Source organism: Gymnoscopelus microlampas (genome assembly GCF_963454915.1).
Source record: "Gymnoscopelus microlampas genome assembly, chromosome: 8".
NCBI lineage: Eukaryota > Metazoa > Chordata > Actinopteri > Myctophiformes > Myctophidae > Gymnoscopelus > Gymnoscopelus microlampas.
Window position 1 is genome coordinate 47,153,044 of NC_139945.1, and position 6,637 is coordinate 47,159,680.

At 39.8% G+C, this 6,637-nt stretch overlaps 1 protein-coding gene across 2 annotated transcripts in view; it reads right to left on the minus strand.

Moving 5' to 3' along the window:
• The window catches only part of tpst1 (tyrosylprotein sulfotransferase 1), a 51,994-nt gene extending 51,432 nt beyond the window's left edge, over window positions 1–562 (minus strand). For both annotated transcript variants that reach the window (XM_084064404.1, XM_084064403.1), the window contains exon 1: window positions 355–562. The gene's annotated coding sequence lies outside the window, so the exon portion shown is untranslated. The remainder of the gene's footprint in view (window positions 1–354) is intronic.
• Window positions 563–6,637: the final 6,075 nt, after the last annotated feature.

Here is a 6,637-nt window from a genome sequence, read left to right on the forward strand (position 1 = left end):
TTAATTAATATGTAAACATCAATAGCACATTGGATCGTATAGTAACGTTGTGAGACCAAGACCAACAACCTCGTAACTAGCCTTGGAATGGATCAAGACTATCATAGATGTATTTGATCGGTTTTTACATTTTCATTAATTTCATACGAAAGTAAAAGTCAGACTCGATAAAAATACATCCATGATAAGTCTTGATCCAAGGCTATCTCGTAACGTTACTAATACTAACTATACGGTCTGCGATTATTCATACCCACACCTCCCTAAAATCTGTTACACTGTCGCAGGAAGAGGGACATTGCATGAACCCACATACACACACACACACAAACCGCTTCACGAAAAAACACCCACCTAATGTCGCGGATCCGCCGAGTTGATGTCGCTGCTGGTCACCTAACCGTTCCGACACGTCCACCACTGTTGTCGGTACATCACCAGGACTATACGAGCCTTCTGGGGATCGGTCCCACCGTAATGTCTGTGTATACACACACATACGCATACACGCTACGCGGTACGCGCGCACACACTAGACCACTTGAGGAAGGGGGGGCTGGCGCGATTGTTGAGCAGAGATAGTAAAAGAGAGAACCAGTGTTGCCAGATTGTGGGAGAGAAACAAGCAACCGGGTCTATGAAAACAAGCCGAAAAGAAGCGGGCCCTTCGCCCTCTAAACATATAAGTTGGCTTTTTGAAAACAGCCGATCTACAAGCTCACAACGCGCCACGTTGCGACGCGTTGTGAGCTTGTAGATCTGCTATTTATGTGCAATATTTTCCAAACATTTTAACAACACAAATATCATATGGGGGTCCCTGGAATAAAAAGATTCAGATGGGGGTTTACAAATACATATTAATTTGGGAGTCCGCCCTTGACAATATTTGAAAACCACTGGTTAAAATATTATCTATTTTTTTAAACGAGCCCAAATAAGCAACTACACTTTAGAAACAAGCCAAAAAAAACCCGCAACAGCGCAACTCAACGATATTTATAAGCGACTTTACGGAAAAACAAGCCCAAAGTCGCTTATAATAAGTGGACATGGCAACCCTAAAGACAACGGTAACGGTGCTAGTCTAATATCCCAAACTGCTGTCCTGGCCTATGAAACCTAGAGGCTGATTGGTCAATCCGCGGCCGATATTCAAAACATGTTTGTGTCGGAGCTGTGGATTGGTTCGTGCGATAGAGGGGGCGGGGTTTCCGTGTTTTTTGTTTTTTAAAGACACAGGCTTTCGTGTTCAATGTTTAGCATAATTTTATTGAAGATAGATTTTAAAGGACGACTTCACACATTTTCAACCTGTCCTCACTATGGTACAAAAAAAAATCTACTCGGCCTGTGTCTCAGAGGAGGGTTGTGGACACTTCAGAAACCCGCCTACCAGTGACATCATCGTTAAGCAGAATTATTTTTTCAAGAGGATCTCAATTGATTGATTGATGTACTTTATTTAGTAAGACATGAGAACAACAGTACATGGAAATTCACAATACAAGGTCTACTAAACTGGAAGACTCATAAAAGCACTGAGCTTGTTTCAAATGAGTTCCCCATGCACACAAATCATGATGACATATAAGAGACAGACAGATATACACAACTACTATAGAATGTCATACAATCAGTTTACAGGTTACTGGTATGAAGAGTGAGAAATATGTACAAAAGGAGAAGGAGAGAGGGGGGGGGGGTAGGGGGGTAGGTTAGGTTAGGACTTAGACAGGGGCCATTTTCCAATTGCAGCCTCCTGAAGGTGTATCTTTAGGGCTGTTTTGAAAGAGAGTAGGGTTTTACACTCCTTTACTCCTTTTGGTAGGGCGTTCCACATTTTTGATGAATAGCATGAGAACGAGTTACTTCCCTTTGTTGAGCCAAAAAAGGGTTGGACAAGGTTTGTGGAGCTTCCTCTGGTATTGTGATCATGGACATCATTAACATTTTGGAAGTATTTTGACAAATACAGGGGGATCCCAATGTTATGGTATATCTTAAAGACCAGGCCCATAGCAAGTTGCTGTACTCTGTCCGCAACCCTAAGCCATCCAATCCTATCAAAATGATCAGGGGTTAGATGGGTTTTGTAATTGAGGCCAAGAAGTAGCCTTACAAGTTTGTTTTGGGATGTTTGGAGCCTTGTTTTTAAGGCCTTGGAGGTGTTGTGATACCACGAAGTACATGCATAATCGTAATGACCTTGTATGAGGGCCACTGCAAGAGTCTTCAGAGTCTTCTTACTGACTTTACGATCAATACTCCGCAAATAGCGTGTTTCAACATGAAAGACAAAGCGCTGGAGTCCAACAAATGTGATGCCAAGCCAGAGCAGGCAACATCTAAATTAATATTTTCTTCATGCTGTTTTTCCATTTCCAGTCACTTCTAATCACACGTCAGAGAAAACGTTTCAATCAGGAGAGATTAAACCAGAAGCAAACTGCACCAGAAAAGCAGACTGGATTCATACAGTGCCAAATCATTTCTTCACTGTTTTATAACAGTATTATCATAATAATATCTCATACAGATCTACATCAACTGAAAGCACAGTTTCAAGTTACCAACAAAAATAATTATCCTGACTTATTGTAGGAGTAGGACTGTATTGTTTGTCAATTAAATATATTACCATGCATTTGATTACAGTAGTTTATATTGTCAGTAAATAATATTGTAGCAATGACATGACATCACATTTACAGATCATATTGTGAATTCATCAGATGCAATGGGAGAGATCTAATTGAATCACAAAATAATATCACAGATGAAAATATGTCAAACTGACTTTTAAGAAAAATAATGACTTTTAAGAAGTGAATCATCCTTTTGTTAGATAACATCTCTTTATTTATTTATTAGGGTTGATTTCTCCATTAGATGTTATTGTATTAAACCAATTCTCACATAAGTGCATTTGTTTGGCTTGTTTGATAGCCAATTTATTTTGTATTGATTAACTGTGTTGTGTATGAACCTGCCCTCATTTCCAAATACTGCAGACCTCTCTGTCCAAGTAAAGGTGATGCATAGAAAGGATAAATGTACTGGATGAAGCAGTTGCCATCTGCTGTAGAGACTTTACAGATAATATACACAGTCATCTCCTTTAACGGGGACATGTGCATCAATAACACTATTTAAAATATCTTTCAGATATGTTTAAAAATACAACCCTAACCATCACAGATGGAATAAAAATACATCTGAAAATATATTATTGGCATTTTTACACACACACACGCACGCACGTACGCACGCACGCACGCACACATACACACACACACACACACACACACACACACACACACACACACACACACACACACACACACACACACACACACACACACACACACACACACACACACACACACACACACACACACACACCGGGATAAACAGTAAGTAAATACATTGTGCATTTTTGTAATATCTTTGAACACGCTGCTAAATAAAATGAATGAATGACGCAAATCTGCGTGCGTGCGTGCGTGCGTGCGTGCGTGCGTGTGTCACTATCAGATGATCAAGCCTTTCAACAATGGAGTGATCGCTCTATCTTCCATGGCGTTTCTTATACCAGCAGATCCTTTGAACTCGCAAAGTAAAAAAAAAAGAAAGAAAAGAAAAAAAGAAAACATGGCTTTTGATCAATGGTGGAGATGCTCTGGTTTCAGTGTCAGCTGGGAGCTGTAAGGGCAGACCAGCAGCAGCAGTCATCATCTCCAGCAGAGTTCAAAGTGCACGTTAACTGATATCGGCTGCATGAGCAAACAGAGAGCAAAATATGGACAGTATAGGCTATAGCAAGTCACTGGACAAACTGTGGCTATAGGCGACCAAACAGAGGCATGCTTTGTCTCACGCTGTGTTGATTAGACAAGATCTAGTTGTTGCATCTCATTGCATGGTTTTGGGTAACACACAGAATTCCCCAGTGGCTCATTTACAGCAGAACAGCAACACCACTGCCAAGTGTAGAAATCAGTGCCTCTTGAGGTCCTTCGAGGTTTACAAGGAGCCACACAGAAAGCACTTCTGCCAAATCAATCCCTTATGTGTGGAAAATATGTGATTTTTTTCACATCCACCAGGATATGACACATACTGATATTACACCTGTGAAGGCCCGAAGGAACAGATGGAGGGTTAGGGTAAAAATGGATACAATAAGTTCCCTGGAGACCCTTGTGACAACGAGGCACTCAGGGTCAAAAGAGAATAGGAGGAAATTACAACCTGTTTCCCTCAACGCCCCTCCCTTTAGGAGAGAAAAGGTTGGAACTGTGGCGGGTAGAGGTGTTAAAAGAAAATTAAGAAATAGTTGTATCTTTGTTCACGTTGTTGACAATTGTTCTCTCTGAAAAAAACGTACAATCCAATGATTGACTGAAACAGGGACCCATCTAATGTTACAGTACGCTGCTTCTGTTTTCTGTGAGAAAATGTAATGCAATACATGTACTGTATGTCTGAAAACAAACACAATTCTACCAAAAACTCTCACAAAAAAAATATTTTGGATCCTGGAAATACGCTTTCAAAAATAGAATTTACAATAATTTAATAGGCTAAGTCTAGGATGTATTTTCTCCCATATAGATACTGTATACCTGTATATAAAATACACACACACAAAGAAAGGCAAATATGAGTGGAAGTGGAATGGCAGCACTGATGTATTATTCTGCCGACACTGCAGGCACGCTTATAATAATCAGGCACACTTTGAATTATATTGCAGATATGCTTCACTTATTGTCTGTTACAGTATGTTATAGGTTCCTTTTCTGTGCCGTGAAATAAAAAGCATAGAAATATACAATTTGATTTTGATTATATGCACTGGCATATATGACAGGCTGTTTATTTTAATGTCTCGCTTCAATTCGCTTCACAAAATTTGATCGATTTTCAAAGGGAAGTTAGGCTTGCAGTATGGAGATTGTGGCTGAGGAAAGTGGCTGCCTGGATTAGGCATGTGGAAGCTCAAGCCTTCTCTAACCCCAAAGGAGAAATAGCCTTGTGTTTTCCAGAAAGAATGTGCTCTTGATTGACAGAGCAATTTACTTGCTTCACCCTGAGTGCATCTCTGTCCGTGTTTACTCTTCTACTACTCAGACTCCTCTTTGTTGTGATTTCCCAACAGTGAGCATTAGGCATTTCTAAAAAATGAAAGACAAATGTGTCTTCTCTCTCTCTCTCTCTCTCTCTCTCTCTCTGTTACTATGTATTGTGAAACAATGGATTTGTTTTCCTGCCAATGCTAGCTTCAAACAGTCATAACCAAGAAACAGCTTATCACACTGTTTGCGTGAACCCACAACACTTGTGGACGGCATTCCAATGTAGGCTGTTTTTTTATGCTACATTGATCATTGTAAGGAGATTCTGTTTTCTTTGGCCACCTCATGGTTGACAATCAAGGTTCAGCCAAAGAACAGTGACTCTTGGAGCTTGTTAAAGATACAGTCAGTGCTTGCTCAAGAACCTCAACACTTTCAACAGCCTCTGATGAGAAGTTGACAAAAACAACTATGATATTGCAAAATGCAAGAGGTTCCTCATCCGAAAATTAGCTGCCACGCTATATCAGTATCTTACTGTTTTCTAGAGGGTTGAACTAAACCACCAGAAGAATATCAGCAGTCAAAAGACCACATTTGGAGATCATCTGGATGGGTTTAGGATCTCATGACTCACTTTATTATATTTATTCTTTTCAGTTGGTGCACTCATGACATTGATGCACCACCCCAGTGCTAAACAATTCTACTCTTCTCTTCCCTCTGACTACTCTGCCATGTGTGAGTCCTTGCACTTTCTCTGGAATTAGTAATGGGAAATACTACCATTTATAAAAATGTTAATAGTAACAATAATGTTCGCAATTTTATTTAATCTTTATTTTTGGGCAGAAAAGTTAAGAACTAATTATTATTTTGTGACCTGGCAAAAGGCAAGGCCTCTTGAGGGAGAGGAGAGTGGGAGCTGAAAGAAACCAAAGAATTCAACATCAGGTTAAAAATGTGCTATAGAGACATTTGAGGTGATGTAAAGTAGGAAACTCATGCTAACTTACACCACGGGAAAATGATCAGCAGGAACGTATGAGTTAGCCCTCTATACTTAGGCCCGTAAAACCTGAGGAACTTGCAGATCTGCAATTTTTTGGCAAACGTTCCCTTTGGTTCAAGTGGTTAACATCCAGCGTTATTATGTGTTGAATCAATATCAAGTCATTGACAGATCAAAGAACACAATGCTACTCCTCAGTGCTTTATGCACCGCATGGACAATGGAGCTTGATTGAAGTCATTATTGTACAGATATGAGTAGATCTGTCACTAATGCCGGCTTTGCTTTATTATACCAAACAAAGCCTTTTACATGGCATGCCGGTGTTCGGAATCAGAAGTGTGAAATACAGTAACACAACAGCGTAACACAACAGTGCCAGCATCTGGTGTTACACTATGCTGTTTAAGATGACATTTGTAGATTCTATACTATTCTATACTATATTTACAACTATAGTCTACACATTTATTTCACATAAAAATATGGATACAAAATGTACTGACAATGTACTGTAGGAGACCGCATTGACAGAAGCTCCAGT